Source organism: Akebia trifoliata, chromosome 11, assembly GCF_017979445.1.
Source record: "Akebia trifoliata isolate Shusen 1 chromosome 11, ASM1797944v1, whole genome shotgun sequence".
Taxonomy (NCBI): Eukaryota; Viridiplantae; Streptophyta; class Magnoliopsida; order Ranunculales; family Lardizabalaceae; genus Akebia; species Akebia trifoliata.
In genome coordinates this window covers 19227401-19236389 of record NC_141385.1, presented here as the reverse complement: position 1 = coordinate 19236389, position 8989 = coordinate 19227401, and the positions used below count along the sequence as shown (strand labels likewise).

Sequence of the window (8989 nt, the reverse complement as noted above, 5' to 3'; positions counted from 1 at the left end):
GGAATGGGCTGATTTTTGGTGAGGATGATCTCTATGATTAGAAGATCATCCTCCCCAAAAATCAGCCCATTCCGAAATGTTTAGCCCCATGTTTACACGTTGAAAAATCGTGGACCGTCCATTTTTTGTAAATCATTTTTGATGGGGTTATAAGTTTTGGAATGAGCTGATTTTTTTTGAGAATGATCTCCTCACCATAGAGATCATCCTCACCAAAAATCAGCGCATTCCAAAACTTCTAACCCATGTAAGACAAAACACGTTTGTTAAAGTGTGTGGTAAAACTTAGGGTGCTGAACGGGACCCATATATATATATATATATATATATATATATATATATATATATACAGACTAACCTTACCCATATAGGACATACAAGAGTATTTGAAAAGAAAAGGCACCTCATCAATATGAACTGAAAACCTGGGTGGTGTGGGACACAAGTAACTCAATGGGGGCATTGTTGTTTCGGTTAATATTAACAGGCACTACGTGAAAATCCCAAATTTTAACGAAAATAATTGTTGGACCTGGCCCGTCAAATTTTATTACTCAAATTCCGCGGCCAATGAACCACAAATTCGTGTCCACAATTGCTGAACTCGTCTTCTCAACTTGTTCTAAGCTTAAACCCTAACAAAGCCTTCAACGAAATCTCTCTCCTTTCGTCTTTCCCCGCATTCTCTCTCTGCAAATCAAGAACAAAACCAAAGATCACTCTTTGTGCCTCTCTCTCTCTCTCTCTCTCTCTCTCTCTATCCCTCTCCCTCCCTATCTTCCTCAATCTCGTCTCTTGATCGATCTCATCTCTCCCTCTATTTGGTCACTTAATATTTCTCTATCTTATCGCTCGATCTCTCAACATTAGAAATGATGGAGTGAAGAAGAACTTCTCTATTGTTCTAAGCTTAAACCCTAACAAAGCCTTCAACGAAATCTCTCTCCTTTCGTCTTTCCCCGCATTTTCTCTCTGCAAATCAAGAACAAAACCAAAGATCACTTTTTGTGCCTCTCTTTCTCTGATCTCTCTCAATTGTCTCTCTCTCTCTCTATCCCTCTCCCTCCCTGTCTTCCTCAATCTCGTCTCTTGATCGATCTCATCTCTCCCTCTATTTGGTCACTTAATATTTCTCTATCTTATCGCTCGATCTCTCAACATTAGAAATGATGGAGTGAAGAAGAACTTCTCTATTGTGTTTTAAGGTGAGTTTCTCTCTCTCTCTCTCTCAGGTTTATAGATCCATAACCCTATTCAGGTTGTTGACGATGAGATATAGGATTTGTAATCCCACAAAATGCATTAATTTTGATTTTTTATTTCCTAAATGTATTTACCTTCTAGTTGAAAGGTAATTTTGGTTATTCGATTTTTCCCCATCGATTACAATTTCATGTCATTTTAATTTAATTTACAAAAGCGAGATACATGAACATCAACACTATTTCTTCTCCTCTCGATCTGTTTAAGAGTTTTTTGAAATCTGCGAGATTTTGATAGTCTGTTGGTGTTCTTAATCTCTAAAAGAGATTGATTCGATTACTTCGTTATCATGTTATAGGGTTTTATTAAACATTATAAGCTTTGGAGATCAGGTAAGTTGTTTCATAAATTTTTTAGAACTTGAGATTTTGTTTTGATGCTTGATCTAAATGTTTTGGTGATCTGTCGATGATTCGGAATTGGATTTTGTAGGGTTGTTTGATTCGTTATTTAATTTTCACACACACACACATATATATATTCATTGTTTTAACATTTCTCTCACATTTATTGATTTTCTAGAATTAATTGCATTTCTCTAGCTAATATTTTAGATAAAAATAGATCATTTATGTGATGTTTTACGTATTTTAATTTTTATTATATGTTTTTTTGTTCTCAGTGGGTGTAATATATGATGCTTTGTTTGTTGACTTTTTTTTTTCATGTTGATGTGCTTCCTTATTGATTTTCTAGGTTAGTCATTTTTCTCCCATAGAAAAATCGATAGCATTAGACTTGATGGTTATTATTTTGATTTATAATTTTCACCTTTGCATATGGATATCATTAGGATTTGACAAACCTCTAGCAACATACTTCACATAAGAGCATCCATGGTTTTGTCTTCCAACTCATCATCAAGATTTGTGGAGTGGCCACACTCGTAAACTCCTATTTAAAATAAAATACAACTAATATATGTGAATATTACATAAGGAGCGCTTGAAGGTTTTGTGCGATTGGTCAATCACTTTTCAGATGGCAAGACATTTTTACGTACATAGATGTTTGACTAAGAAGTCATCATATTTGTTGGAAGCTTACCTTGACAAGTAGAACTATTTCGAGACTTCAATCGAAATTTTGATGTTTTAAGACTCAAAATTGATTAGAAAATTCAGCTCAATGACAGTGACAAGATGTAGGAGGTAGTTTGATCATTGTTAGATAGATTGTTGGGATTTGTTACTTATTCATTACTTTATGGTCATAAGGTTTTATTTACTTATAAATAGAGGTAATGAAAGTATTAAAGAGTGACTTTTGATTGTTAATAATCAGGTAATATGGTTTTATTTTCCATTAGTTGAGGTAATGAAAACATTATAGAGACTTTTGATTGTTCATAAAATTTGCCTCTCGGGTTCTCTAATGTATCGGAAAGTCACTTTAAACCTAACTCAAGATATTCCACTATTTTTCAACTCTGTTTTTTTTTCTCAAATTTTTTTTAAAAACCTTTATAGGGTTGAAATGGATAATGAAGCTTGTAAGACTACTATAGTTATAAGAGTAAGTCTTGTTTTCTTTCCATTTTTATGGGCTTGGACAGTTAACCTTTGTTTCTGATTTGTTTGATATTTTTATTTACTTTGTGATGAAGGTGGATAGTACAAACAAGTATGGAATACTTCTTGAAGTTGTACAAATTCTTACTGATCTAAACCTTATTATAAGAAGCTTATATATCTTCTGATGGAGAATTTTTTCATGGATGGTAAGTTTTTTTCCCATTTATTGCCTTGTTTCCCCATTAAAAGAAGCCTAGTTTTAAATTAATGTTGTAAGTTGTCACCAGTTGTTCATCAATCAATACAGTAACAAGCTTAGAGATCAAGGGATTCTCAATTATATTCGTAAAGTGGGTCATTTTTCGAATTTCTCAGATGGGTGCTTCTTCGATTATCCCTCTTTTAGTCGGGTGGGATCATTCACCCTTTGGTGGAATGTCGAGGATTCTTTGGAAACTTATTCCCTTTGCTATTTGTTGGGGTTTGTGGAAGGAGAGGAATGCGCGTACTTTCAAAGGGGTGGAGACTAAATGCATGAAATCTTACTACTCTTGGATTACCATTCTTTTGGTGCAAGCAATTCAAGGAGTTTAGGGGCTTCTTTTTCGAAGACTTTATGCTTAGATGGGGAAATGTAATTAGGGAGTGATTTGTTACTTTTTTGCTTCTTGTTGTTTTCTTTTTGTAGAATTCACTATGTGGGTGTTTAAACATGTAAGAATTTTATGTAAAGATTTGGGATTTTGTTTCTACCTGTATTTTGTGTTTATTATTGATACATATTTATTTATAAGCTAAATTTTATTTAGTATGAAAATTAGGAATAAATGATTAGGTTTAGGAGGTCATGGAAGGACTTACCTACCTACAAAAAATACAAAATCCAGAAAGATCCTGGGATGCTGTTTAAGAGTATGAATTTTGAGATGGCCAACTTTTTACTTCAACAAATAATATATCCTTACACAATTATATGTATTGGTGGTTTAGTATTACACTAGAAAATGTTAGGAAAGTGCTTTCTTCATGTATTCGCATTTGGAAAACAGCTGCCTTCTTTATATGCTTGCACTGAAATACTTCATATGCAAATTGCAAATGGATCATATATATATATGGAATGATCTTGTATTCCTTATTTTTCTAGAATCATAATAATCATGTCATTTGTCTTATCTACGCAGGCAATCATGGATCAGTTGAAGCTAATGGGCCCTCTTATACTCACTGGAATTGTGAAGTCCCTTGATGGTTCTTCAGATACAGTATCAGGTCCGTATTGTTTTATGCAATTTGTCTGCTCTTTTTAGTCATTTTCTTTCTTCACTTAGAAATTTGATTTCTTATTTTCATCCACAGTTCTAGAAATTTTTACCTTTTTTGACTACTAAGATTTCAATCTATTTTACATAAGGGCATTGAAAAGAATTATCTAACTGAATTTATGTAAATACAACCACGCAGATGCTATTGCCAAGGATGTCAAAATCTTCGTCTTGTGAAAATTTTATTTTATCACAAGAGTGAAATCTGTTTTTTCTTTTGTTAAATTCCATTGTTTAATTAGTTCACATATTTTCCCTCAAAGAAAGTTACGTTAGTAGTAAGATGTAGGTTTTAGGTATGAAATTGGCACCATTTACATGGTCAATTCATATGGAAGGTTGAATTGGCTACACCAACCCTCCCTGTGGAAAGGAAAACCTGCATTGGTCTCATGCTCCAAAATACCTTTTCATCATCATTATCAAATCCTATTTGAATCTTCAAACATTATGTAGTGGGTTTCATAGATGTTTTGCCATTCATTTCTATCTAGAGCAATTTTTCTGTCGGAGCATGCATCTTAAAAGCTCTTCTATCTTTCTCAAGTCTTGTCTCATTAGTACTTCAATTAGTAAGAAAGCCTTCATATTCAATGTGCCATCATTATACTTTGCAGCAAGATTTAAAAAGCTCATATTTAAAATAATGCTCATATTTAAAATTAAAAAAAAAAAAGCTCTCTTTCCATTCCTAATACTCTGTTTCACTCTGAAAAGTATTGACCTATGAGAACATGTTATGAACAAATGAGCAAATGTGACAACCTCGCAAAGGGTGGGTCCATCTTAGATATCTCTCAGTGCAAATGCAAATAATAAAAAGCATGAATTGTTCAGATGTTCTCAAACATTCAATGAGTCTTGTGTACTTGTATGCCATCTTATATTGCCAACGCTGCAGGGATTTATTCGTTTGTATTAATTGCATAACTAAGTATATGGTTAGGACAACATGTTCTTAAAGAGTTATTGAACTTATACTCAACCAAGCCCTTAGACCTTACTGGTGATTTGTGTGTCCTTGCCTTTTTGGCTCTTCCTTACTTGTATTGAATCCGTGCATCCATCCCAAATTTTTTTGCTTGTATCTAATCAGATTTTTTTAACCATTTAAATAGTCTTCCTCACACCTTTTAAGATCTCTTTTAACTTTGCTAAAATATGCAGTTAATCATTATCCAAGACATGTTGTGAGATTCATACTAAGTGGGGATATGGGTGTAGATACCACGCAAGATAGTCTGGCAAGAGAAGGGAAAGTGGTACCTCAGGATGCAATACAACTGTATCTCGACCAGATTGGCATGATGAATAGTTTAATCATCATTATAAAAAAAAATTATTGTAATTGTTTGTTATTTTTCTGCGAGGTTCATATTTGCACTTAGAATACACATGCTTCGTCTCAATGATTTGCACTCGGTTATTTGTTCCAGGTTGTGGCAATTGCAAGTGTTGCATTGGACGTGTTTAAGAGCGAAGCAAAGAAGATGGTGGTTGCACTAGTTGATATGGAATGTGCTTTTGTTCCTCCCCAACACTTCATCCATTTAGTGCAGAGGAGGTATGCTTAATAATTATTTGTGTAAGAAACTATATACAATCATTTCTCTTTTTATAATGTGATAGAGTGTTAGCTAGTTATGGGCCATAAATATGGATAACTAATTTATATTCATAGTACTACTACTACTCAAGACATGTCGACCTCTAAAGAGCTTGTTACATAAACCAATAAATAGATATACACACCTTTGGCACCAATTCATTTACTATTTGCTGGCACACTGTTATTTCTCCAAATAAATATTCCTTTCCACAACATTTCTTATAAGGAGCAATAACTTTTCTAGAAATATCCTTGAGTATAAATTGGTGATTTTTGTAAAGGACTTGAAAGCCTTCAAGAAGATGGAGTCGGAGTTAATGAGCTACTTATTATTTGTTCCTTTTAAGAACCAGGTTAATGGTGGACTGACAATATCTTCTAATAGCCAGCAGTAAAGGAATTCGGATCCATGGTAGTTGTCCCGATCCTTCGTATTATTTTCTAGTTCTTTCATTTTTTTTTTAAATTACCAGGTAAATTCCAGTCTTTTTTGTCGAGTTCTAGGAGGGGCATTGGACTGTATGCTTGTTGATGTAATTTGGATCCATGTTGAAGGCTCAATAAAGGTTTGTGGTAGTTTGAAAAGTTTGGATAACTCATAAGTTGACGACGATGCTTGTCCATGAATAGTTCTTAGCCATGATGATATCCTTATTCCTTACATACAAAGAGGAATATGACACAACTTTAAACAATTGTTTTCAATGTCAGTTATAATAATAATGAACTGCTAAGAAACTAGCTAAAATTTTAAAAATGCTAATCTCTTTCTTGCTTTTCTAACATCTTCCAAACTATGCCCTCTTATAGTGTGCATCAGCCCAGCAGATATCAATGCAGAGGAAACTCTCAGCACTCTCAAATATGCCAATCGTGCTCATAATATTCAAAATAAGCCCATTGTAATTTTTCAGTTTACTATTTCTGTTTTTCCCAATATACTTTATACAGGGGAGGTTATCTGGTTTTAATTCTCATATACGCTGGTCACATATGGGCATTCTTGTTTGTTCTATAGGTCAACAGAGATCCAATATCCAATGAGATGCAAAGAATGCATCAGCAACTAGAGTACTTACAGGCATAACTACTTTGTGCTCGTGGAGGAGGAACTTCGTCTGATGAAGTGCAGGTATCATACAGTGAAAAGAGAGTTACCAATACCAGCTTTTGTGATTTTGAACTGTCATTTACTTAATTTTCTCATAAACCTAAAACTTAGAAAACAAGCTATAAGTTGAACAGTCATGAAGCACATACCTCACTTTACATATTGTTTTCTTTTATTGGTTAAATCTTAAATGCAATATATCTCTTTAGCTTGAACAACCCCAGTCCAGTACAACAATTATGATGCTCTGTAGCACTGCAGATGTTGTTTTCCCAATGATACTTGGTATGCAAATGTTTGGTGGAATGTACAAGTGTTGCAGCATTTTTTTTTCATGAAATGTTATTTATTTGGAAATATAGGTAAAATGCTGGAATTAAAAGAGAAATCTAAGGGGGGGGGGGCATGGAAGAAGGTATCTTGGACTTATTTAATTATTATCCAACACTATATCATTGGCTACATTAAGTCTGACTACTAGTTGAGTAGTTGGGAAGACTAAAGTGCCGGTAGAGCCACCATTGGGGAAAATAATAATTGACTTGACCAAGAATGGAGAGCAGACCCTTGGGGGAGTTGAATTCAAACACAATTAGTTGGGCCCCTTGTTAGCAATCTCCCGTTTTATTAGTAAAAAATTCACAAATTTTTTTTCTTCTACAATGAAAGTATTATTCTCTGGAATAATTCACATATTTTAAGTTAAAAAAATAAAATAAAACACGTTTTTATCAATCTCATGAATGTTTAGGGAAGTATTGATTTGGTAGTAGCCCCATTAGAAGACAATTTCCAAGAAATTGTTGGGTTTCGACAATTTCTGTTAAATGACACAGCATATTTGAATCAGGAGTAAATCCTTAAATCTATATAAGAAAGCTAGAGAAGAAATCTTCTTCTTTTAGGATTAAATCCTTAAATCTACAAAAGAAGCTGGAGTAGAAATTCCCAAAAGAAAACAAATTCAATTGATATTAATAATTGCTTGTATAAATTTTTTGCAGTTGTTTATGAGGAGCTACAGCCATTGTTGTTGAAAACAGGACCGACGGTGCAGACAACAGTCTTTGTTGCAGTAGTTGTTGTTGAGGTATAAAGAGATTATGAGTTAAGGACCAAAGCAAACACTCAAAACAGTTGCAGAAGACAAAAAAAGGACACTCCTATTTATGAGGTAAGATCAAGCTTCTCTATTTTACTGTATTTAAGGCATATTTTTGAACGTTAGTATAGTTGCTTCACACTAAGTTCAAACACATTCTTGTGAGATGACATGCGTCCATCCTAAACTAGGTGTAAAAACACTCCACACTAACATTTTTAAGCATCATACCTCTTAATGCAGGGCCCAGCTATTGGATTTGGCCATGTCACTTCTGCCTGGTTTGGTTGCCAAAGAGATTGATTTATTGTTTCTTGCAATGAAATGCTGCATGCAGGAGGATGTGCTGGAAAGGGCGAAAAAGGCCAAGGAAAAAGCGGCACGTGAAGTACAAGGGTTCATTCCCCAATCTACAACGATAATAACACCGACCTCCACCAAAGATGTTGCCGATCCAGTAATTTCAATATCATTTGGTCTTATTTAGTTTAATAATTGTCAGTTATTTGTAGCTTTGATAGAATTTTCGATCTTAACAAAGAGGTTTTCATATATATTAATTTTGGGTTATTTAGTTCAATTTGGAACTTGTTTTATAATTTTTCTTTTTCTGATTTTTTTTTATTATTTCGTTCATTGTGATTGGTGAATTAGAGGATCGTGCTATTGTTTGTTAAACCTCCAAATTTGACGGTCATACTCTATGGATTTTTTTTTGTTTTTTTTGAAGTCCATTCTCCAATAATTTAATAGTCCAGGGCCGTCAAAAAAAAATTCTACAAGAGAATATTTGACGAGCATATTTGACGGGAGGGTCCGTCAAATTTCTTAAAATTTGACGGGCGAAGACCGTCAAATATGGGCCTTTTTCACATAGTGAGGAGGGTATGATGGGAAGTGGGTTTGGGCACATAAAGTTCTACCTGAGGAATGGAAGATTGGGGGGATCTATGCTTCAAATGTTCAGATCAGTGACATTTTTCAAGAGGGTTGCTCCCCTTGTAACAATCAAGACTGGAAATGAAAGTAGGCGAGGGGGCATATATTCACGTATACACATTACTT

General features: G+C 34.1%; 1 long non-coding RNA gene across 1 annotated transcript; it reads left to right on the top strand.

The window, feature by feature from the left end:
• The first annotated feature begins 5723 nt into the window (after positions 1–5723).
• On the top strand, positions 5724–6979 carry LOC147391087 (uncharacterized). The gene is made up of 4 exons (XR_015183194.1): positions 5724–6123; positions 6216–6277; positions 6522–6613; positions 6730–6979. It is a non-coding gene; the product is annotated as an uncharacterized LOC147391087 (long non-coding RNA).
• The last annotated feature ends 2010 nt before the right edge of the window (positions 6980–8989 follow it).